At 40.0% G+C, this 24,788-nt stretch overlaps 1 long non-coding RNA gene across 1 annotated transcript in view; it reads left to right on the top strand.

Annotated features, from left to right (window-relative positions):
* The window catches only part of LOC148127747 (uncharacterized), a 64,019-nt gene that overhangs the window by 5,415 nt on the left and 33,816 nt on the right, over nucleotides 1–24,788 (top strand). The window contains exon 2 of the long non-coding RNA XR_015741079.1: nucleotides 4,053–4,192. This is a non-coding gene — a long non-coding RNA (uncharacterized LOC148127747). The remainder of the gene's footprint in view (nucleotides 1–4,052; nucleotides 4,193–24,788) is intronic.

The following is a 24,788-nucleotide window of genomic DNA, read 5'->3' as shown; positions in this document are numbered from 1 at the left end:
CATTGGGCCATGATTTGACTTTTATATTCATAATATATAAACATTAATTTTATCTAATGCAATTCAACACGCTTGGGAGAAAGAAGTATGTATTCTTCCTTCTGCTCACTTGATCTTGGGATTTAAAATTATCTGATCTGTTTATAAACTGGCATTCTTAATTTAAAGAGTGAACTAGCAATTGATCGAATATACACATTGCATTAATGGATGGTGGTGCCATTAGGGTGGACTATAAAATGTGACCATGGATCCACAAAATGACTAGCAGTGATATATGCTCCTTCCTTCCTTCCTTCCTTCCTTCCTTCCTTCCTTCCTTCCTTCCTTCCTCCCTCCCTCCCTCCCTCCCTTCCTTCCTTCCTTCCTTCCTTTTATCATCAGGAGGTGTCTAATCCAGAGGTGGCATTCAGCAGGTTCTGACCAGTTCTGGAGAACCGGTAGTAGAAATTTTGAGTACTTCGGAGAACCAGCAAATACCACCTCTGACTGGAGATTTTACAGTATCCTTTCCCTGCCACGCCCACCAAACCACGCCCACAGAACCAGTAGTAAAAAAAATTGAATCCCACCACTGGTCTAATCAGTAAATAAGCCTATTGCTTTTGCTGTTCCATTGCCCTCGTTTGCTGAATGACCCCAAAGTAAAATCTTCTTGTTAGAGTGGTGCCTTGGTACTCATTATTAGTTGGTTCCAGGAAGTGCAATAAGTACCAAAAATGATGAGAACAAAACAATTTTTTCCCATAAGGAATAATGTAATAAGTCACAAGACAGCCGACACCAGTAAGTTTCAGCTTCTATGTTGAGGATCAAACAAACGATGAGTACCAGGACAAAATTTTCATGTCAAAATGCACTGAATACTAAATTTGATAAGTTTCAAAGCAGTTGAGTACCAAGGGGCCACTGTAACTAGAACTGAAATCTCTCAAATCTCAATGAACTTTGGAGGTACAAAGCTTTCCATTGAAGTGGGTATTTTTTTTATACACTCTGTTTACTACCTAAGTTTCCAATATTGGCAAGTTTAAGATGGGTGGACTTTAACTCCCAGAATTCTCCAGCCAGCAAGCTCCAAATCAGTATTTCTTAACCTCAGCAACTTTAAGATGGGTGGGCTTCAATTCCCAAAATTGCCCAACCAGCATGGAAGCTGAAATCCAGTCATCTTAAAATTACAGAGTTTGAAAAACACTGCTCTTGATGACCTTCACAGTTCTCTATGCAACACATGAGCCTTTCTTATGAACAGAGTCTAGGAGTGCACTGTGGGCTAAAAACTGGTCTTCCCTTTGATGATATCATATTTTTGGCATTTCACTGTTTTCTTGTTGTTGAAAGGAGAACAAAAATATATCCTTATCTATTTTTTATTTGGGTTCAGAAGATTCTGTTTCTATGAAGCCACCTGATGGCTTAGCTCTGGCAGGATGATCCTTTGCAAGGGAAAAAAAAACTGTTGCCTCAATTTAGAGTCTCAGAAATGAATTTTGCCACAAGACAAAGATAAGATATTTGTTCTTTTTCTGTAAAGCTTATTTATCCAATGCAATAATTGAACCATTTTCCACCTGTCTGGGGTATATGTGTCTTAGTGTTATTTTTCACAAGGCCTGAACTGGGGGTTTGGCTGGAAAGTAAAGGGAAACTCTGTGGGTTTCAGAGCTGCTCATTGTTTCAAAACTCTGAATATGTGACATTTTTCATAGCTTTCTTATTTATTATAAACGTAGTCTACTTTCCATCTAAGCAAATGGAAATGGAAGGCAATAGTTAAAGGGGAAAAAAATAAAATTAGAAGCCCTATCGATTACACCCCTTCTCAGAAAAAAAAATTGGCAAAAAACAGTGTGCAATTTCAGATAATTACATATAATCCCAAGTAATCCTCCACAGACAGCATGAACTGGCAGTCATTAGTATGCTTTTCAGGCTCTTGTTTTGCATATTCACCAGGTTCTGCTGAATGTTACCCCTCCTGGTAACTGTCCTATTAAGGGATAGGAAGTGCTGCTTTGCCTGGAAATGCACGCTAAAGAAAAATCATATCTTCCTAAATTCAGAAGAACAAGGACATGCAATGCCAAGAAACATATTATATTTTCCCCCAAGAAGCCTGCGAAACAAATGAAATACCAAGGTTTATTTTATTTTATTTTTTTGGCAGTATAAGCCAGTGGGGCAGGCTTAACAGCTGGTGAAGATAAAAATAAATCTTCAAAGACAAATCACGTTCTCTCTCCTTTCTTTAGGGCCATTTTTTTTTATTAACAAAAGAAGGTTCTTTGAAAGAGCAGATACCTCCAGTAAGACAGAGTAAATGGGAAAGTACAGAATGCTTTATTTAGACCAGCTAGTGCTTAAAATGCAAAAGGGGTGAGCTTTTTGAATTACTGAAAACTTTGTCTTTGAGCTGGAAGGTTCATTTTCTTGCTTGGAGTGAAAATAGGCCACTCTGTGTAAGTTCTTCAGAATTGCTTGTGAGCCAAGGTGAGTGTGCTCTAATGTTCAGTCCTCGGACAAAATGGGAATTTTCATGCAAGCATTCAGGAAGACTCTGTTCATCAAGCATCCCTATGATCATTCATTGGCAAGCTTGCTTATTACAATGGCCCCACTCAATTCTATATGGGTATTTTTAGACTGAAGAATATGCAAATGTTAAAAATGTATAACATTTCTGCAGCCAGAAAATAGAAAGTGTCAATATTCATCTCAAAAATATATTCTGTATGTTTTTTTTTCTAGGATGCCACAGTACTGTACTTCTGAGAAGTATCCTGTTATTTATTTGGGAAGAAAAGCACTGAACAGCCTGGAATGTTTGAGTGCAATCTTAACAGGGTGTAAATGTGCCAAATGCATTTTCATAAGCTAACACTTTAAAGTTGCTGGCAAAATGATTGACTACCAGAATAAAGAGTCCAAAAAATACTGGACAAAGACAGGGAAACCAAATTAGAAGTTATTAACATTTCAGCTGGAGCAGAGATAGGGGGACAGTCCTACTTGATGTTAGGTGAAGATGTTAGACTAATCCTAAACCATCACATGGAAACCTGAAAGTATGTATTTGGAAACCTATCTCAGAAGAACGAAGCCCTTAAAACATGAAGACCAGGAGACAAAAGTCATATTAGGCATGGAAACAGCCCATTAATCAGATAGAAAGACAGATTTACTCCAAGGATAAAGATTTTTTTTTAAAAAAAAAAAACAAGATAGCTTCTTGCTATAGCCATAGTGGTTGTTATGTAGACCAGGGGTCTCCAACCTTGGCCACTTTAAGACTTATAGACTTCAACTACCAGAGTTCCTCAGCCTCAGGAGTTTAACTCCACAAGTCTTAAAGTGGCCAAAGTTGGAGACCCCTGATGTAGACCAATATGTGAGACCATATGGTGGGCTCAAACTAGTTCCAACCATATAATCTAGATTCTGATACAAGGGAAGAAAGTTCTTTGTCCCACAAAGTGGCTTCTGTCTCTCTAACCTTACATTGCAACTATTACTACTCTGGCACCATTAATTAGAGTTTTCTTCCATCTTCCCTTTGCAACCTTTTGGACTTGGAACTGGAAGAACATGATAGCTTGCATCATTGTCTGTACAGATGCAACACAGCTATACTTTCAGTCACTGTTCTCTTTCCATTTTTCCTTTCAATTTGTTCTACATTTGAGAATCTCTTGATGCTTGCCTGCATTTATTTATTTGAATGTCTGTACTGTCTTTTGTCCAGAAGCTCAACATAATAGTCTTCCTCCTCATTTTGTTACCCACAACAATTCTGTGAGGCAGGTGAGGCTGCAGGGACCAACTGGCAATACATCCAATGAAAGTCATCAATGACTTTCTTGGCCTGCCCAGTCCTAGTTCAATACCTTATCTTAGTATCCAACTTTGAACCAAACTCTATTGGTTCACTATTTGATTGCCAACTGAATATGCATATCCTAGACATTGTACATCCATATCATAATACATTATAATATAGAATTTAACTATCATCTCAGTATCTTTTCATATTTTTCTTCTCATTTGTACAGAAGTGTCCAGCCTGTGTCAGAAAGATCCTTCAACATGTAGTTTCCCACAAGCTAAATTTCCAAGCCCATTTCCAACTGATGACATCTAATGAGAAGACCCAAAAACATTGCACTGGGAATCAGCCTAACTCTAACCTCAGGTGAACCTTGATCATATCAACATTGAAGCCTGAATGCTTATTTGTTCTAGGTAAAACAAAAGCAACATCCTGGTGGTTTCCCATGTACATAATAAACACGCCAGATTTTGCTTTGCTTTCTGAGCCCAGAAAAAAAGTCAACCAGAAAATCTCTCTTCTTTACTGAATTATAATGTCAAGAATATCAGCATTAGTAGCACCAGTATATTTAACAGTTTTATAAGGTGAAAGTTTTTTCAGGTTTTCTAGGGCTGATTGGTCACCTTGGTCCCATAGACATCTCGAGGAAGTTCTTCCATACTCTTTTGCAGAGATACTATGTATATACAAGACATTGTTCAAGAGGGTTACCTACCTCTTAATTAATTTCCCATAGAGAGGAAAAAATGTGATTCAGTAGCAGCTGGTCCTTGTCATGTGTTCCTCCCTTTCGCACATACTTTCCTTGCAACATAGGACTACACCACTCCAAAGCAGTTCTTGTTATGAGTATGAAGGGGGGGGGAACCATAGTTTAGTGCTGTGATTCATAATTCTGATTTCCAAGTACCTTGTACTATGTGTATTGCATTACATATTTCAGCATAGATTTGTCAAACATCCCTTGTAATGTAACATACAATCATAAGCACAACAGGATACCAATGGTAGCACTTAGTGCTGTCAAAAGTGTTACTTGTAATTGAACAATTGCTGCAGGAGAAATTCTAAATCTCAGGTTTGTTGTTTCTTCCTCAATTGAAAAGAAATTGTCTCTTTAAATTTGTCAGTGTGCAGTATTCAATTGTGGGAAAATATGAACCTGAGAAATAAAGACTCTTATCTACACAGATCATAGTTTTTTTTCTCTTGTACCTTTATACTACACTCAGCAAAATGATCCAACTGGGATGTGCTAGTGCAATGTAAAAATGTGTTGTGTGTTTGATGGCAAAGTGGAAGCTCTAGAAACAGATTAGATTTGTAAGCAAAGGGCAAAGGAACAGAAACTGAACCAAGAACTGGAATTATAAATGGCATCTCAGAGGAGAAGCTAACAAAATTTATGAGAAGAACCAGGGTACAATCCATAAGCATTAGAATCAAGAGATAATTCCCACCTGATGCCTTGAGATTTACCAGATAAAACAACAGGTAGGTTTGGGTATGAGGGACAAATTAATTTCTTTATAGTATATAGAATTTTGCAGACCACACTGGGACTCTGAACCTAGCAATTCATACAAGGCTGCATCCAGTGGGCTCATTGTTTTAGTAGACACTGTTTTAGCAATAAAACCAAAAGTTAACTCTGCTAAATAGGATGCTGTTATAATCCTATATATGCACTGATGGTACTATGGAATCATAGGAAGATGGGATTATTTCTTGTTAGTGGATTCATACATCCATCTGAAAATACCTATCATTGTAATTCTTGATAAACTATCAAGAATTACAATGATAGATAGGTATTTTCAGAACTATCATTGTAATTCCTGATAACATTGCTCTATCTTCTGTCTTCATGTTAGCTAGTGTACACATATTCTTACATATGTCAGGTTCAGCATCTGTGCTGGATTGGTTCTTTCCAAGAATTTGACACTACTGTCCAGATAATGATTTTGGTTCTGATTTTGTATTATAGACATCAAACAAACTGTTCCCACGGCTGATTCAGTGAGCCACTGAGATTTCCCATCAAGGTGCAAAAGAATCGAGATCAATACACTCCTTTGCGAATGTCTTTCAGAATGAATAAATACACTGTAAACATTTGTTCCCCATTTAACAGCCACTAACAGCTTTGGATCTTGACAGACAATTTGCCTTGAATTTCTCATTAGACTCAACTCTGAGTGGTAAAGCATGTTGCCTGTCTTGCTGCATAAGAGCATTTCTAAGAGCTGAAATCTAACCTGACCAATAGTATAAGTGTTAACAGAAAAGGATTTATTTATAGGAAATATTTTGTAGGGATAGACAATTCTAGATCTAATTAGTTATATCCTACCAGGAATATGCGATAGTATATATGCCTGGCAGAAGGAAGTGAACTCAGATTAGCCAGAACGGGACAACTCACTGCTACCGCCATGTCACTGCCACCTCACCAATGTCACTTTGCCACCAACACCTCACTGAAGGATACTTTGCCTTGGCCAACTCACCATGGCACAACTTGCCATGAGCCTCAATCTTCTACTCTGATCCAGCCTAAGGGAGACAAAAGTTCCCACCAGTTCACACACCTCTGAAGGCTTTCTTGCCTCACTTGATGAGATTAATGAGATTAGCATTCTCATTAAACAAACAGCAGTCATGACGACAGATCAAGAGGGATAATGAGTAAATCCTTAACTCTGTATCTCTACCCTACTGCCTATTAGTGACCAGTAGGTCCTGAATCACTGAAAATACTATTTGGGCCCCCAACATTAACACTAGGGACAATTCTTCCTAAACAGAATTTGCATCTATCCTGTATCCCTGCCCATACATACAAACAGAAATTTCACCATATCAGTTCAATGTAATAGCAAGCAGCCTACAGCTAACAAATAGCAAGATTTACTCAAAAATCTTAAGATTCTATATCTAGTGCACTGTAGGCAATATTTGATACCTTCACTGTGGCAGTCTCAGTGGAAAGGAAGGTTGTTTATCCCCATCTAGTGGTTACAGCTATTTAAAGAGCATTCAGAAGTGCAGCCACGGTTTGCTGCTGCTGCTGCTACAACATAGAAAACAATAATGTTCCTATTTAAATGAAATAATTAATGCTATAAAGAGCAGCTACATAGATTAAATAATTGGGGCTCATAGGTTCTTGGTAAGAGTAATTTTAGGGAAAGTTCTCAGTGTTCAGCCTGATTTTACAGTGTTTTGTGCCTTGCCGGTGCTTGTTGAATACATTCAATGAGAAACTCCCTACATCCACCAGAGAATTACCATACTTCCCCAAGTCAGAAAACTTCTAGAAATATTCTACACAAGTTCGACTCTACAAATAATGAGAGTGGGCAAGAATACACATTTAGAAGCTATAGCAAAGTGCTTTCTCAGGCAACAGATCCAGCCCACCATTTGAAATGGCACAACTTTTAAAAAATCTCCCTCTCCCTCCCTCCCCCCTCCCCCCTCTCTCTCCCTTCCTCTCTTCCTCTGTCCCTCTCTCTCTCACAGACATACACATACACACAATCACAGTTCCATTTATTTCAACACAGTGAGATATTTGTGTTAGACTGTGCCTTTTCTTGACATTGATTTTCAAAGTAACATGGTGAAATGACAGAGATGAGAAAGGAAGAAAGGGAGGGAGGGAGGGTTGTCTTGCTGAGATTTTACCACAAGCTCTCATCATTGTGTTTCCACATGCCTAGTAAAATTGAAAAAAGTTATACCTTATGAAGCTATTAAATAATAGGAAAGAGCTCCTCAGATAGCCTTATGTTTATATATTGGTTAAAGTTTTGAACTAGGATCAGAAACAGAGTGAAATACCCATCTTCCATGGAAATTTGTACCAGACTCTCCTCTCAACCTAATTTACTCTCCCGGGGTTATTTTATTTTTATTTATTTTGATCGTTCATTTATTTCACTTTATATAACCAGCTTTCTCACAGATTTCTCACAAATCTTTGTATTTCCTGGAGGAAAGGCAAAACTCCCTACAAAAATGAAATTATATTCAAAGCCAAAGTGCAGCAAATGATAGATGCATCCAGTAGTACGATGGTTATAAACATTAATGTTGGGTGGGGGTGAGGGGGAAACACATACAAAAATCTTCACCTTGAAAATGCAAACTATTTATTACAAAAGGAAAGGTGGTAAAAATGGGAACTTAGCTAACCTTGGCCAGAATTCTCATTTCTATTACAACCGCCACTAAACTTCTGCTTTACATGAGCAAGGTACTACAGTTGTTTCCTCCCTTGCACCTAACCTTGGCAGAAACTACTTCAGTATTTTTAATTATATACTTATTTTGATATATCCTTGTGACATTGCCTTTATTAAGCAACTGGAAAGAGTGCAGTGAGCAGTGCAAACATATTGTGAAGGAAAGATAGTGAGGGATTTGGAGGCTAAATCCGATGATGAATGGTTAAACCTCAAGAAGAGAAGGCTCAGGGGAGACATGATAGCAGTCTTCCAATATCTGAAAGGCTGTCAAAGGGAGACGATGTGGATTTATTTTCCATAGCATCCCAGGGAAGGACAATGAGTAAAAGCTTTATGTAAGGAGACCCAAATTTGAAATAAGAGGAATTTCAAGTTTTTTAGACAACATAAAAAAGTTAGAATTGGAAGGGACCTTGGAGGTCTTCTAGTCCAACCCCCTGCTTAGGCAGGAAACCTTATACCACTTCAGACAAATGGTTATCTAATCTCTTCTTAAACTAATACAAACTAATGCAGGAATAAAGTAAAACAAAGAAAAAAGTGAAAAAGTAATTGGAAATAAAACAAGAATTTGCCAATTTCATTTGCAGCAAATATATTAATGATTACAAAATTATCTCTTACTCCATGATTACTCACTTTTTCTATTATCCAATTTTGTTTTCTAATCATCATAAGGTCATTTTTTTCTGTTTCATGCAAAAATCTATAAAGAGCTTCCTGTTTGTCATAAATGTAAATATTCCTCTTCAAATAAAAAAATAGCTATTTCTACATCCATGTGTCTGTTATGGGTACTGTCAAACTTTTTCACTTCTGAACATACAATAATCTTGCTGCAGTTGCTATATATAAGAACAATATTCTGTGGGGGTTTTCCCCCCTAACTGCACCTATTAGTCCCCAGAGAAAAATATCTGATATTAGTTGTACACATAATTTCATAATTAGTATTTAAAAACTTCTGAATCAGTGTTTTTATTTCTACCCAAAAGTTTTTGGATTCTTTATATGTCCACCATACACACTAAAATGTTCCTTCATGTTCACATTTCTAGCAAAGATCTGATATTGCTTTATACATTCTAGACAATTTCTCTGGTGACAAATAACCATGATACATGACACAATTTATTCAAATTCTCAGTCACAGACATATCTTTTTAAATATCATTCCATGTCTTACCATAATTATTTTGAAAAAAGTATACAATTCATATTTGTAATAGTAATATCTGAGTATTCACCCTCTTCTTAATCTTAAAATCTTTCTTATTCATCAATTCTATTTGATCTTGTGTCTTCATGCTTTTTATTAACACCTTTGTCTTCTGTTTAATCATGTTGAATCCTACTACTGCCCCAAATTCTTTTAAATTGCTCATTAAAAGTTCAATGCCTTTTAGAAGTCTGCCAATATCAAAACCAAGACATCCACAAAAACTCTCAATTTGTATGACTCTTTCTAAATCTTTGTACCCAAAATCCTGTTATCTTGTCTTATGTGTCTATTCAATATTTCAAGAATTAAAATAAACATGAAAGAAGATAGTTGACAACCTTGACTTGTTCTTCTTTGTATCTCACATGGTTTAGTTAAATCTCCATTAATAATTATTTGTATCATCCATGAAGTATAACTCAATTGCATCCATTTTCTGAAATTCTCTCTAAAATTCATATCTTTCAAAACTTTAAATGGAAAGTCCAGTTCAAATTGGCAAAAGCCTTCTTTGCATTTAAAAAAAAAATCTAATGTGGCTTGTTTTCATTATGTCCCAAATATTCCAAAATGTCCAGCAGTGTTCTAACATTATCCCTTAGCTCTCTTTTAGGTTAAAAAAAAAAGACCACATTGGTTCTATTAATGAATTTCTTGCAAAAATATTTTCAATCTTTCAGCTAAAATCACTGTAAACAACTTACAGTCCTTATTCAATAATGACATTGGTCTGTAGTTTCTTGTTAAACTTAACTCTTGCCCCTCCTTAAGTATTAATGTTGTAGTAGCATCTTTTCAATTCTCTAGCATGTATCCTCCTTGTAAAATAGAGTTCATCATACTATGCAGAATTTGAAAGAGTTCATGCTGAAAACGTTTATAATACAGACTTGATAACCCAACTTTGTCCAGGCATCTTTGTGATTTACCGTTATTTATACCTTTTAAAACTTCTCTTATTGTTATAGGTCTCATCATAATTTTCCTTTGTTCTTCTATAATCCTTGGTAGATTTCATTTTCATAGTCCTTTATTTTCTCCTCTGGAATATCATGTCCCCTAAACAAATTAGAGCAATATTAATAAAATGGTTTTTCTGTAGCCACATTATCCATTAATAGAGTATCCCACTCTTGTAACTTCAATATTATTTTCTTTTTTCTTTCTCTTCTAAGTTTATAAGCCAACCATTTCTCTAGTTTATTCCTATATTTATAATTTTTTTGTTTCTCATAATTCAATTTTATTTTGATTTCTCTTATTGTTAACATTGATATCTTGTTAAAAAGTTCTTCAATTTTTCTTTTTTTTTCTTTTTATCATGTTCAAAATATTTTGTGGTTTTTTTTTCTTCCATCTTTCTCTTAATTTGAGAATTGTATTGTATCTGATACCCTCTCATAAAAGTTTTATTTGCATCCCAGACCATTCTCAAATTAGTATCTTCATTAAAATTATTTAAAAATGTTTTTGCAATGTTCAGCAATTTCTTCTTTCTGCAATTATGCTTCATTTAGTTTATATCTTAAATTTTCTTTTATAAACCAGTCATAAGATAATGACCCGAGTCATCCTTGCTTAAAATCTCTACTTTGGAAATTTTATTAGCCATGTCTCTTGAACTCCAGATCATATCTATTGTTGAAAAGGATCTGCATCTTTTTGAAAATTAGGTTTTTTATTTATGTATCCATTCATTCAATTTCTATAGCCATCCATCTCAATCAATGACTCTGGGCAGCTTATAGTTCAAAAATGAATAAATACATTTCAAAACAATAAAAAACAATAAAAAACTTAATAACCCCTAAATGGGTCTTTTAATAGTTTACATTGAGTAATACTTTATTATCTTTTTCAGAAGTCTTATCAAATTGGGAGAGACCACTCCAGCCCTATGAAATGCCAAGTTGCATAAGAGAAGTCTACTAGTTTCTCAATAAGTTATTTGTTAACATCAAATGGGGCATAAACTCCCAGCACCATAGACTTTAATTTTAACCCCACTAGATTGCCTTCTGCCCAAACAAATCTGCTATGTTTATCAGTTAATACAAAGTCTGGATTTAGGTATAAAATGACTCAATTTCTATTTATGTTGTCTACTGAAATATATTCTTCACCCTAAGATTTATGCTGCATCTTTTTCAGGTTTTGTGTAATTTCCTGTGAAAACTCCTTTACCATCACTTCCAATTCTACTTTCTACAAACACCTTTCTAAAAGGATCTCTCAGCTTAGAAATAAAATTCAGTCTAAATCTCTATTGTTTACAAATAAAAATCTTCCACTTTATCCCATTAAAATATATTTTCCTGTTTAAGTTTTTAAACCAACAAGGTGTATTATTTTCTTTTACTTGAAATTACGATCTCTTTCAGAGTAATTGTATCTGTACTGCATTATCCATTTTCAATCTTATGTTGAAATGCTGTGGCACAATTTGATCCCTTGTCTTCTTTCTAACAAAATGCACCAAAATATCCCTAGAGATATTCCTCATTCTGGAAAATCTAAATTGATTTTCTTAAGTCTTAATAAAAAAAAATTGCATCCATATCCAAGAACAAAAAAAAATTGCCAAAACTCTAATAATCTGTTCTCTACAGTTTTCATCCTGGAACCTCTGAGCTCTAAATCTCAAACAGAATTCTTCCTTTGAAATAAGGACAAAATTTCTTGACAGTGAGAATTATTAAACAGTAGAATAACCTGCTTCCTGGAGTTGTGGGTCATCCATCTGTGGAGATTTTTAAGAAAAGATTGCATTTTCATTTGGATGGGATGAGGATTAGAATAAAATACTTTATTGGCCAAGTGTGATTGGACACACAAGAAATTTGTCTTGGTGCAAATGCTCTCGGTGCTCATAAAAGAAAAGATACATTCATCAAGAGTCGAGAATCATAAGATATGACACTTAATGATAGCCATAGGAAACAATAAGCAATCAAATCATACTAGGAAACAGTCAATATAAATCATAAGGATACAAGCGACAAAGTTACAATCAATCAGTCACAAGTGGGAAGGGATGGGTGATAAGGAGTGATGAGAAGATTAATAGTAATAGTAATGCAGACTTTGTAAATAGTTGGACAGTGTTGAGGGAATTATTTGTTTAGCAGTGTGATGGCTTTCGGGGGAAAACTGTTCTTGTGTCTAGTTGTTCTGGGGTGCAGTGCTCTATAGCATCGTTTTGAGGAAAGGAGTTGAAACAGTTTATGTCCGGGATGTGAGGGGTCTGTAAATATTTTCACAGCCCTCTTTTTGACTCGTGCAGTATACAGGTCTTCAATTGAAGGCAGGTGGGTAGTAATTGTTTTTTTCTGCAGTCCTAATTACTCTCTGAAGTCTGTGTCTGTCCTGTTGGGTTGCAGAACCAAACCAGACAGTTATAGAGGTGCAGATGACAGACTCAATCATTCCTCTGTAGAACTGTATTGGCAGCTCCTTGGGCAGTTTGAGCTTTCTGAGTTGGCACAGAAAGAATATTCTTTGTTGTGCTTTTTTGATGACGTTTTTGATGTTAGGTGTCCATTTTAGCTCATGTGATATAGTAGAACCTAGAAATTTGAAGGTCTCTACTGTTGATACAGTGTTGTCTAGTATTGTAAGAGGTGGTAGTATGGGTAGTATTACTGACTTGAAAAGGAAGTTGCATTAGAAGATCTTCAAGGCCCTTCCAACCCTATGAACCTATGATCCTATGAATCTTCAGCTCCAGTCAGGCAGTGTTAGATCATTCTTAGCTGTTTTGCTTTAAACATAATATTTTGCTCTTAACCCTGGACCAATTTTTGCTATGGCAACAGTTTGGCCAACAAGCAAGTTGATGGCATGTTATTCATGGCACCACCTTCTCCATATCTGACAGCTATTTGGATCACTTTTGAACACCAACTTAGCATATTTTTAGAATAGCAATAGCACTTAGACTTATAAACCACTACATAGTACTTTACAGCCCTCTCTAAGTGATTGACAGAGTCAGCATTAAGTCAGCATCCGAACAGAGAAAGATTATCACCTGTAAACCAAAGCTTTTATACACAGGTTTAGTATTCTTCTGGAATAGGACTAAATTTAAATCTGGGTCAGACGTGGTATCCAGCAGGTTCTAACCAGTTTTGGAGAACCGGTAGCAGAAATTTTGAATAGTTTGGAGAACTGGCAAATATCACCTCTCACTGAAGATTTTACAGTATCCTTCCCCTGCCATGCCCACCAAGCCACGCCCATAGAACCGGTAGTTAAAAATATTTGAATCCCACCACTGGTCTGGGTCCTTTTGAAGATAGATTCTTTGTAAAATAGTATTTAATCCATGTCCACAAGGAGTCAAACCACCAGCTGATAGGCTCCCTTTGAAATCACATAAATAGTGAAGTTTGACAGATGGCTGAAGTTGCCAATCTAGCCATTATCAAATCTTACCTTCTCCCCAGCCTCAACCCATATTAAAGAGAATAATTGGTGAATGTTTCTTCCACCAGCTGTTGAACTTTTGTACCAGGGAAAGAAACAAAGCTAGGGAAATCTACTAAGCACCACCAGTGTGCCTTATATATCATAAACAAGGACAGCTCCATTTGCCTGCATCATGCCTGCAGCATGACAGAAATTGCTAGCTAATTTTATGCCAGTAGAGTTTCCTGCCAGCTTAAAGACTAGTGAATAGCATTCTAAATCAGCCGCAAGGAACAACCCCAACACAGATAGCACAAGGACATTTTAAAATAATTTATATATCCAATACAAACACAACATTTTCCTGCAAACAGAAGTGGGGTATTTTCATCATTTCTCAGTTTAGAAATTAAGCATCTGATATAATGACAAGAATAAATGAACACCTATCATTGCACACCAGATGACATTCATTTAAACTGAATCTCCTACTCTTCTTTGTGGTACTTCCATGGTTATATTTCTTTGCTTGCATTTTTTTAAAAAACACACATGCACACGCACACGCACACACACACACACACAAAATTGTGAAAAAGCAATTCAAAAATGACTAAAGGCATATCAGCAACACAAAATTCAAGTCTAGCAGTTTTGCAGAATTCATCTATCTCATTGTCTCTCTGAACTCTTGACATTTACAGAGATGTGCATCTTCATTCATTTTCTGCATAAATTCCCAGAAGTACTTTTAAAGCATAAACATCCCTCGATGTGGTTATAGAATGTAAGGGGGGGAGGGAGAAACTACAATAGAACTGGCTTTCTGGCACAGTCAGAATGCTATGTACAGCATCCCTGCTGCCTAGGTGATAGGAACAGTTTAAATTCACAAACAGACTCTGAGATTCTTGTCTGATTACTTACCATTGGTAGAGGAGATTACTGGAACAGGAGGAGAAAAAAAGAAGCAGCAGTTAAGACTACTATCCATCAAGAATCTCTTTGCCCTAAATGTGTCAAGCAATTCTGCTTTGTTGTTGGTTTGCTTTTCCCCCATGAATTCCCCCTGGCCTACTTTTTTTCATTTACCTTTTTGTATAAGTTATTAAATTTTAGCAATGACCACAGCTATATCATCTCCTTGAAATTTTCTATTCTTTGAGTGTTCCACCAAATCCACTTGTACTAAATACTAATAAGATATTTGACAGTTCTGCTTTAAATTGAGGCATTATTGCTGATGTTCTAGGGAAAGTTATGTTCAGAAACATCAAAGTGCTTTAGTTTTTCCTGTGACCTCAATAACCTTTTCAAAGTATCTATATGCAGCTTGACAAATGGAAATGTGGATAGAGGAATATAATGTGTTTCTGTCCTACATATAGGCTAAACACACACACAGACACACACACAGTATTGTAAGAATAGTCATCAGTATTTTGTTTGTTCACACACACAATTGTAAAAAAGTGTCATTAACATTTTGCTTCTGCATTTCTAGATGGCAAACACTTAAATTCTCAACCATTACACAGTGTGCTTGTATTCAGAAATGTTACTGATGCTTCATTGATGGAAAACACATAATTTTTAAAGGGTTACTGTTAGAAAATGAAACATTTACCTTAATAGATCAAGAGCTAGATGAGGGATCCCCAGCCTGCAATCTGTGGAATTGCGCTGGTCCACAGCATGCAAAAAACTGGGCCCCATAAACAAGTGAAGCTCCTTCCGTGGGATGCAGGCAGCACATGAAACCATGCCCCCCCCCCTTGTCCATGGAAAAACCTCTCTCTACAGAACCAATCCCTGATTCCCAAAAGGTTGGGGACCACTGAGCTAGAGGTACTGTATTTAACATACACTGGAAGTTTTTAAAGAGATTGGACAGCCATTTGTTCAGAATGTTATAAGGTTTCCTGCTTGATCAGAAGATTGAACTAGTCTAGAACACCTCCTTTCCAACTTTGTTATTCTGTACTCTATATTTGCTGAGGCTGGAGAAGCCAATGTCCCTCACTTGGCTATAAAGAATTCAGTCAATAATAAGGCTGTACTCTTGCAGCCAAAAGGAAATTAATACCTTTCTCTCCTTATCTTTTCTCAAATCATATAGTTTTATATGGAGAACAAAGTTTTGTTTTAAAACAGGAGGATAAAAAAAATGTTTGTATGAGGAATCTTGCCTGCTCCCATATGATCATGTGTTGGCAAGGAGTATGTGGCTTTCCTACATTAGGGCAGATAGTTTTCCACATCAGTGAAAGAAGTGAAACGGTGCAAATGTTAGTGCATAAGTACACTAAATGTGCCTATCGTCCTTGTCACATTTTAGGGGTTTATTTTTTCATTTTGTTCATTGGCATTTAATTTTTTATTTGATGAATAAATAAATAAATTTTAAAAAGAGGCAGCAGTGGATAGAAGCATAAACTGGAGTCGCTGCATTTTTTAAAAGTAAGTCTTGACTGTGTGTGTCAAACAGAAAAAAAAATAGATGATGAAGATGTCTGTGTGTATGTAAATACATTTATACTATGCAGAGAAAGAGAAATACATACCAGTTTGGAACATAGGCAATCAATAAAACAGTGCAAAGCAGATTCATTGCAGAAGGGTTTTTTTTTTCAGATGTATGTGATTGCATTGTAGCGCTTGACCAGGAAAAAAAAATGCAACAGTGCACTGATGCAACTGATGTCACTAGGCAACCTGTATAGCCATTGCCCTAAACTGGCACAGCAAGAAACATCCACTGCTTTCCTGGACCAGCCAAATGGCAAAGAAGTTAGGATCTTCAAATCTGCTTCCATTCAAGAGTCAAAAGGCCGCTTGCTGGAAGAATTCAGGCCCTGCTTGGGGCAGAGTCCCTCCTGCAGGTAGTTTTTTTGAAAGTACTAATAAAGGAGAATGTTTGTAGCTCAAACAATGACATCTTGGTGCTCTCTGAGCTTGCTTGTTTTCTTGCAGAGGTTTCATTATCCAAACTAGATAACATCATCAGTGCTAGTAAGGAGTGCTGATTGCTGTCAGTTTATATTCTAGTGTTGCCTTGTCAGTGTTGGTGGGGATGGTCTTAGAGATTCTTTGGTTGGTCTGCTTGCTGCTGGTTTCTTTGGCAGTTGCTTGATTGAGGTATTGTTTACTTGACTGCTGGTCTGATATTAACCTTGGAATTAATCTATGCTGATCTTGGTGCTGATTGCTGGTGCTTGGGTCTTTTGGGGCTGGGTGATAGTCTCTTTTGCATAGTGTATAAACCTCAGAAGATTGGCAGAACGCATCCATGAACAGCAACTAGTAGTCTGAAAACATGATGAAAATTCTTTAGTTTCACAACATATAGACAGATTTAACCATAGTTTCAATTGGGAAAATGTGACCATCCTAGACCAAGCCAAGTCCAAGGGAATTTCTAGAAGCCTGGCATTCTGACAAATCAGCCATCAACAGACACATAGACATTAACAACATATATAGATTATGAAAAATAGGATATCAACCAGCCCAGAAAGGAACAAAAAGACTCAAGCACCTCTCCACCAGAAATCAAGCAATTGCCAAAGAAGCAAACAGCAAACAGCCCAATCAAAGATTCTCTAAGACCGCCCCCACAACACAGACAGGCAAACTACCAGAATATAAACTGACAGTAACCAGCACTTTTTATTAACACTGATGATGTTATCTAATTTGGGTAATGAAACGTCTGCAAGAAAAAAGCAAGCTCAGAGAGCACCAAGTTCTTTGAGAGTGAAAGAGCTACCTGCTAGAAAGATTTGGCCCTGCATAGGATGGAGTTTCTCTGTTGGACATGGTTTTTCTTTTTTTTGCTCCATTTGCTTAACAACCTGGGAGATGAATTTGTGCCCGTTGAATGAAGCAATCACATGATGATTCTTTTAATAATCTCTTTATTCAATGACCAAAAATTCCAGTCTCAGTTGTGGTCATAAATTGAGGATCACCTGTAGTGAACAATTAAGGGAAGAGATATTCCCTTACTCCCCTTGGTTGTCCCAGAGTGATTGATCCATTTCACTGACTCTTCATTGGAAAGTTTGTTGGGCAACATTGAAAAGAAACTTTGAAACATATCTTACTAAGAATAGTTAAGTTTTTCTTATTGTTTTGCTTTACCTTTTTTTAAAGTAGTTTTTAAGAGCAAAACGATTCTTGTGAAAAGATTCAGTTCATGAAGGAAAGATATCAGCTGAATGCAAAGGTAGGATCTGCCAGCCAATGTAGATTCTGAGTGCACAGCTTGGAACGTGAAGACCATATGCAAGATTTGGGTCTTTTAACAAGAGTCCAAATCTAAATTTAACTTAATTCTTAAGAATGGTAGTGCCAACAATGTGAAATGCAATAAACAGGGAGAGGGAGAATTATATCCGTAAAACACATCCTTTTCATGTACTGACCCTGATTGTTGGTGGCAATATGCTGATTCTATAATCCACTTAGAGAGGGCTATAAAGCACTGTGAAGTGGTATATAAGTGTAAGTGCTATTGCTATATACTCCAGATCTTTTGGACTGTAACTTTTACAAGTGTTTGTCTGTGTGTTTGTCACTGATCCTGGCTGGTTAAAGCTGATGACAATTAAAAACAAACTACCTAGAAGATATAATGATGCTTTCCAGGAAGCTCCAGGAAAGTGACAATGAAAATGTTGTAGAATAAACAGCCCTGGTCAAATTATATTTCAAGAGCTACTTAGTACTAAGATACCACCATCAAACTTTTTTATCTGCAAATATCTTAGCAAAGTAGCCTTTAAACCACACTGAAAATGCTCTTTTTTGGATTCATGGCATTTGCAATCTCCAGTTCTCTTGTTTTTCCCAACAGGAGATCTAAATGGCAGGAGTTTTATGTTGTGGAAATTACCCAGTGGGAAATGTACTGAGATCATCAAAGGTCAAACACTCTGTCAAATAGGTTATAGCTTGTCCCTTTTTCCTCCAGATAAATCCAAGACCAAATAGATTGGAAAGGACAGAAAGAGAAAGAAAAAAGGGAGAGCTAGAAATGTGATGAACTTGTCCTTAGAGGGGAAGAATGAAAGAGTGGAGCAGCAAGAAGGACAGATTGAAAGGTTATTCTAAAAAAGAATATGTAGAAGAAATTTAAAAATTGTAAAACACTTCAAGTAGGGGAAAAACAGAAATTAACCATAAAACATACTTTCTTATGGTGGTTGTGAATGGAAAACAAAGGACAGACAATGGGATCGTGATACGAATACTGCAGCTTTTTAAGGGTTTAAGTTGAAATGTCTCTACAGTCTTGTGTAAAATAGATAAAAAGAAACAAGGCTGTACAGATCTGGTAGAATAAGGTGCTATTCAGGAATAAACCAGTGTTCTGTCTGAACAGGAATCTCTAGTGCATAAATAAAGCCATCTTCTTAGCACAAAGTGGGCAAATGTTTATTGAAGTGGGAGAGAAGCATTAGAATGAAAATGGGTAAGGCTAGTGTTATGTCCTGAGGACTCAAGGAGTTCTCACTCAGGTCCACTCACTTTGTGTGGGCGTTATTCCCCCATTCCCATTGGTTGGTTCTCCCCAGCAGCCAGCTATAAAAGCAGGCTGCGGGGTCCAACTGGTTGCTGATTGCTGCGAGCCAGTTCCAGGCTTGGCAAGCACGGTCAGCCCTTTATTTGTAAAATAAAGTACTGTTGCACTCATGCTCTGGTTCAGCCTCTCATTGCTCAAACTTAACACTGGCGACGAGGATGGGATGGCTACCAGATGCACCTTGCAACCGCTGAGTCACTAGCCACCGATCCGCAGCCCAGAGAGAGCGATCGGCTGGCGATAAGGGGAACGCTGATCCGCAGCCAGAGAGAGCGGTCAGCTAACTAAACGAGCGATCAAAAAGAGCAACGCAGATCCGCAGCCAGAGAAAGCGGTCTGAGTCAAAAAGTTAGAAGCGTCCGTGGCAGCTTGTTAGCCCTTCTGACGGGGAAAGTGAAGCGCTGCGAGCCGCAGCCGCTCTGCATTTGGCGCGAAATTCAAACGGGTGTCATTTGAATTTCGAACCAGTAGGAATCACAGCACAGCGCTGTAGAGAGCCACTAACGCCCACTTTTTTGGCGCGAATCTAGACACCTCCAACGGCTAGCAGCCAACGTGGTAACCCAGAGAGAGAAAGAGAGGTTAGCAAAAAAACCTCTCCAGAGCTGATATCACTAGTAACTCACGAGCGCTTGTAGTCCCAGAGAGATTTTTTCCGCAGGTAGCCCAGCCGTTCCAGCACCATGAGTTCCAACCCAGTATTCCCAGCGTTTAAACCAGACGAAGAGAAGTGGGAATCGTATAAGAACCGTTTCAATCATTACATCGATGCGGTCGGCCTGGCGGATGCGGGAGAGCATCGGAAAAAATCCTATTTCCTAATCTACTGCGGAGCCACCGTTTACGATACCGCCGCAGCACTCGTAGCGCCGAGAGAATTGAAAAACGTTCTGTGGTCCGAGTTGCTTGAGATCCTCACTAACCACTACGCTCCCAGGCCTTCACAAATCGCCAGGAGGTTCACGTTCCGTATGAGGAAGCAATCAAGTAAGGAGACCATCAATCAATATATGGCCGCCCTCAGAACAGCAGCCCTGCACTGCGGGTTTGGAACATACCTAGAGGACATGCTCCTCGATCAATTAGTTTGTGGGGTCAAGGATCTCAACCTACAGAGGCGACTGCTAGCCAAAAAGACCTCAACCTTGCGCAAGCGTAGAGGAGGCCCTAGCAGCCGAGCTAGCAACGAACTCAGCCACCGAAATTCAGGGCCCAAGTGCCAAGCTAGCATCGTTCCCAGTCCATTCCGAAGAGGTGGAAGCGGAGGAAGCCCACAATGATGAGAACGATGTCCATCGCCTCACCAATGACAGACGGTCGCAGGTAGGGGCCAAACAAGAATACACCGGTCCACCCAAGCACATCACGCTGTGCCTAGCCTGTGGGGATCACATCAAAGGGCCACCTGCAAGTTTAAAGGAGCCGTTTGCAACAACTGCCATAAGAGGGGCACATTGCGAGAGTCTGCCAAGCCCCCAAAGCGCTGCACACAGACCCCGTCCCTCGCACTCGGGACCACAGAGGCAAGTATTAAACTGTCGCACACACCGCCTTGCCAGGCGTACTTGCCACACTGTTAGTAAAATTTCTCTCTCCGTTTTCCTAGAAGGTAAACCGTGCCACATGGAGGTGGACACAGGGTCAGCGCTCTCAATAATCTCGTGGAACACCCTCAAGAGACTCCACCCCAGCCTATCTACTACCCGGCTTCAGAGATGCCAGTTCGGTCTGAAGGACTACCAGGGAAGGCCATTCCGTGATTGGCAGAGGCAAGTTCTTTGTCAGTTTTAGAGCTTTTAAAGGCCACCTACCTCTAGTGGTAGTTAACGGCAATCTACCCACCTTATTGGGGCTCGATTGGTTTCCCCACCTCGGCCTAGGGTTAACAGGAGTCCATGCTGTCTCAACCTCAGACACTGACTCCTTATTCGCTGACTACGCAGATGTGTTCAGCGAGGAGCTGGGGTGTTATAATGGAACCCCATCTCGTTCACCGTTGACCCCAGGCAGTCCCAATCAGATTAAAACCACGTAGAGTTCCATTTGCTATTCGACCAAAACTAGACGCTGAATTGGATAAACTACTAAAACAAGGGGTCATTGAGCCAACAGATTTCGCCAAGTGGGAGACGCCCATTGTCACACCCTCAAAAAGATGGTAGCCTGAGAATTTGCTCGGACTACAAGACAACAATCAATAAATATTTACAAGTTAGCGCCTACCCGTGCCCGTCATTCAGCACTTATTGCACACATTCGAACCGGGCAGTATTTTTGCTAAATTGGACATGTCTCAAGCATATCAACAGTTCCCTGTTGATAACCAAACAGCGGAACTTCAGACCATCGTCACTCACAGGGGTGCCTTCCGATGCAAGCGTCTCCAATTTGGCGTAAGTGTTGCCCGGGTATTTTCAATCCCTCATGGAGCGGATTTTACAGGGCCTCCCTGGTGTAGTACCCTACTTCGACGACATCTTGGTCTCGGCCAGGGACAGACCCCAACTCTTCCAGAGAGTGCGAGCAGTGTTAGAGAGGTTCAGACAGCATGGCCTCAAGTTAAAAAAAGAAAAATGCGCCTTTGCCGCTAGACAGGTGGACTTTCTGGGTTATAAAATTGACGCCTCTGGCATTCACCCCTGGAGTCCAAGGTCAGGGCGATCCACGAAGCTCCCACACCGACCTCCAAAACGGAGCTACAAGCTTTCTTGGGGCTCCTAAACTTTTATGCATCCTTTTGCCCCATAAAGCCTCAGTAGCCGAACCCCTACACAGATTACTAGACAAAAAGTCACCGTGGCACTGGGGGCACAAAGAAGACCAGGCGTTTAACGCCGTCAAATCACTACTTTACGTCAGAGGCAGTGCTCATCCAATTCGACCCCAACCTTCCTTTAGTACTGGCAGCAGACGCATCCCCTTTTGGAATTGGGGCGGTCCTTAGTCACCGACTCGCCAATGGCGCCGAGGCCCCCATCGCTTTTTTCTCCAGGACGCTCTCGGCCACGGAGCGAAATTACAGCCAAATAGACAAGGAAGCCCTAGCAGCTGTTGCAGCCGTGAAAAAGTTTCACGAATTCCTTTTGGCCACTTCTTCGAACTAGTCACCGACCATAAGCCCCTCCTGGGCCTACTGGCCGGCGACAAACAGACACCTCAAGTCCTCTCCCCTCGGATGACAAGGTGGACACTTTTCCTAGCGGCCTACTCATACAAACTTATCCACCGCCCGGGCAAAACTCTATCCCACGCTGACGCGCTTAGTCGCTGCCCCTTACCCGCTCCGGCTGAAGACCCAGCTCCTGTCAATGCCATTTGTGAAATCACCCAGTTGGACCTGCCCATCACCGCCCTTGACATCGCCGCCAAAACCAAGGCAGACCAAACGCTCGCCCAGGTGCTCGACTGGGTGAGGAGGGGTGGCCGGGAGGCAATGTTGATAACAAATTCGCACCCTTTAAGACTCGCATGCAGGAGCTGTCCAGTTTGCAGGGTTGTCTACTGTGGGGCACTCGGTGGTCATTCCGACCTCGCTGCGTACCCGAGTCCTGGAGGCGTTGCACGAGGACACCCGGCATTGTGAGAATGAAGGCGTTGGCACGCAGCTACGTGTGGTGGCCGGGTCTAGACGAGGACATTGTCAATTGGGTAAGTTCCTGCAGCATTTGCCAGGAATCCCGTCCTGCTCCCCCATCGCCACCCCTACCAGATGGGAGAGCGCCAGCGCCCTTGGTCTAGAATCCATATCGATCTGGCCGGCCCGTGCATGGAAAGATGTTCCTAGTGGTCGTGGACGCTTATTCCAAATGGATAGACGTGGCGCAGCTATCCACGACCACCACACTAGCAATCACCAACGTGTTAACGCGCCTGTTCGTTACACATGGACTACCCGACTCCTTGGTCTCCGATAACGGCCCACAGTTCGCATCAGTAGAATTCAGCCGTTTTGCAGCCAACCTAGGCATTCGCCACATTTTCACAGCCCCATTTCACCCTGCGAGTAATGGGTTGGCTGAAAGGGCCGTCAGGACCACCAAAGAGGCCCTCGCTAGGTTTGACAGAGATGACTGGCACCACAAACTCTCACGGTTCCTGATGAGCCAGCACTCAACCCCCTGTGCAGTCACCAATAAGTCCCCAGCGGAACTTCTGATGGGCTGGCGCCTGAGGACGGTATTAGATAGACTGCACCCACAATACTGCCCTGACTCTCCCCTCGCTTCCACTTCGGGGGTTAGACATTTTATGTTACAGGAGCCGATATTCGCAAGGAATTTCGCTGGGGACCCACTTTGGATTCCGGGCGAGGTCATCGCCGTCACCGGGCCGAGATCGTATAGAGTCAGGCTGGAGGATGGTCGCGTCTGGAGGAGACACATAGACCAACTCAGAAGGCGCCTCAGCAACCTCGCAAACAAGAATCCAGAGTCTCCAGTCGAAGGGGAACCGCCTCATCCGCCACCCAGCCACACCGCACCCAGTGACCAGTCTGCGCCAGCGGTCGTTCCGGTCAGCCCAAACTCGGACAACAGCGCCCAGAGAGTTGACCAACCGGATCCAACCCACGAGAGCTTGACCCCAGAAACCAACCTGGTGGTTTCCGAGGATGCCCAGTCCAGAGAGAGTGTTGGCGACACTATGCCAGCTCAACCGTCACAGACTGATACCGAACAGTCAGACAATGTTCCCGAGTTGCGCCGCTCCGGGCGCCAACACAAACCCCCCATCTACCTCAAGGACTATGCGTGTTCGCATCTGGGGGGAAGGGGTGTTATGTCCTGAGGACTCAAGGAGTTCTCACTCAGGTCCACTCACTTTGTGTGGGCGTTATTCCCCCATTCCCATTGGTTGGTTCTCCCCAGCAGCCAGCTATAAAAGCAGGCTGCGGGGTCCAACTGGTTGCTGATTGCTGCGAGCCAGTTCCAGGCTTGGCAAGCACGGTCAGCCCTTTATTTGTAAAATAAAGTACTGTTGCACTCATGCTCTGGTTCAGCCTCTCATTGCTCAAACTTAACAGCTAGGTTATATATTAGGGCAAAAAAGATATGCATAATTTTGCTGTTTACAGTTTGCTTCCTTGATCAGATTGGAGAAACCTGCTTCTGCTTTTCAGCAGTAGCTAGCAACAAGAGTCCTGGGCATCTATGCAGATTGTCAATCATCTAGGTCATGGTTGTCCCAAAAGTGCTTCTCCAAAAGGCAACAGGATTTTCTTGGTTGCCTTTTTTGGGGAAAAGCACCTTTGGAAAAAGTCCTGAGCATCACAGAATAGATCCTCAGAGCCACAGACAGCTTCACATTGTAGGATAATTATTTATTATCATACCAGAATCAGAACAGATCAATGCTTAAATAGAGCATGATTCAGAGAGGTGGTGTTAGATTTCAGTAAACATTTCTGATGCTCTGAAAGGATGGCTCAATTAATACATCAGAGGTCTCTGGCTAAATAATACAAAGTGTCTTATAATCTTCCCC

The sequence above is a fragment of the Pseudonaja textilis genome, chromosome 1 (assembly GCF_049901715.1).
Source record: "Pseudonaja textilis isolate UNSWEBS1 chromosome 1, rPseTex1.2, whole genome shotgun sequence".
NCBI classification, from domain to species: Eukaryota; Metazoa; Chordata; class Lepidosauria; order Squamata; family Elapidae; genus Pseudonaja; species Pseudonaja textilis.
This window is presented reverse-complemented; position numbering and strand designations above follow the sequence as displayed.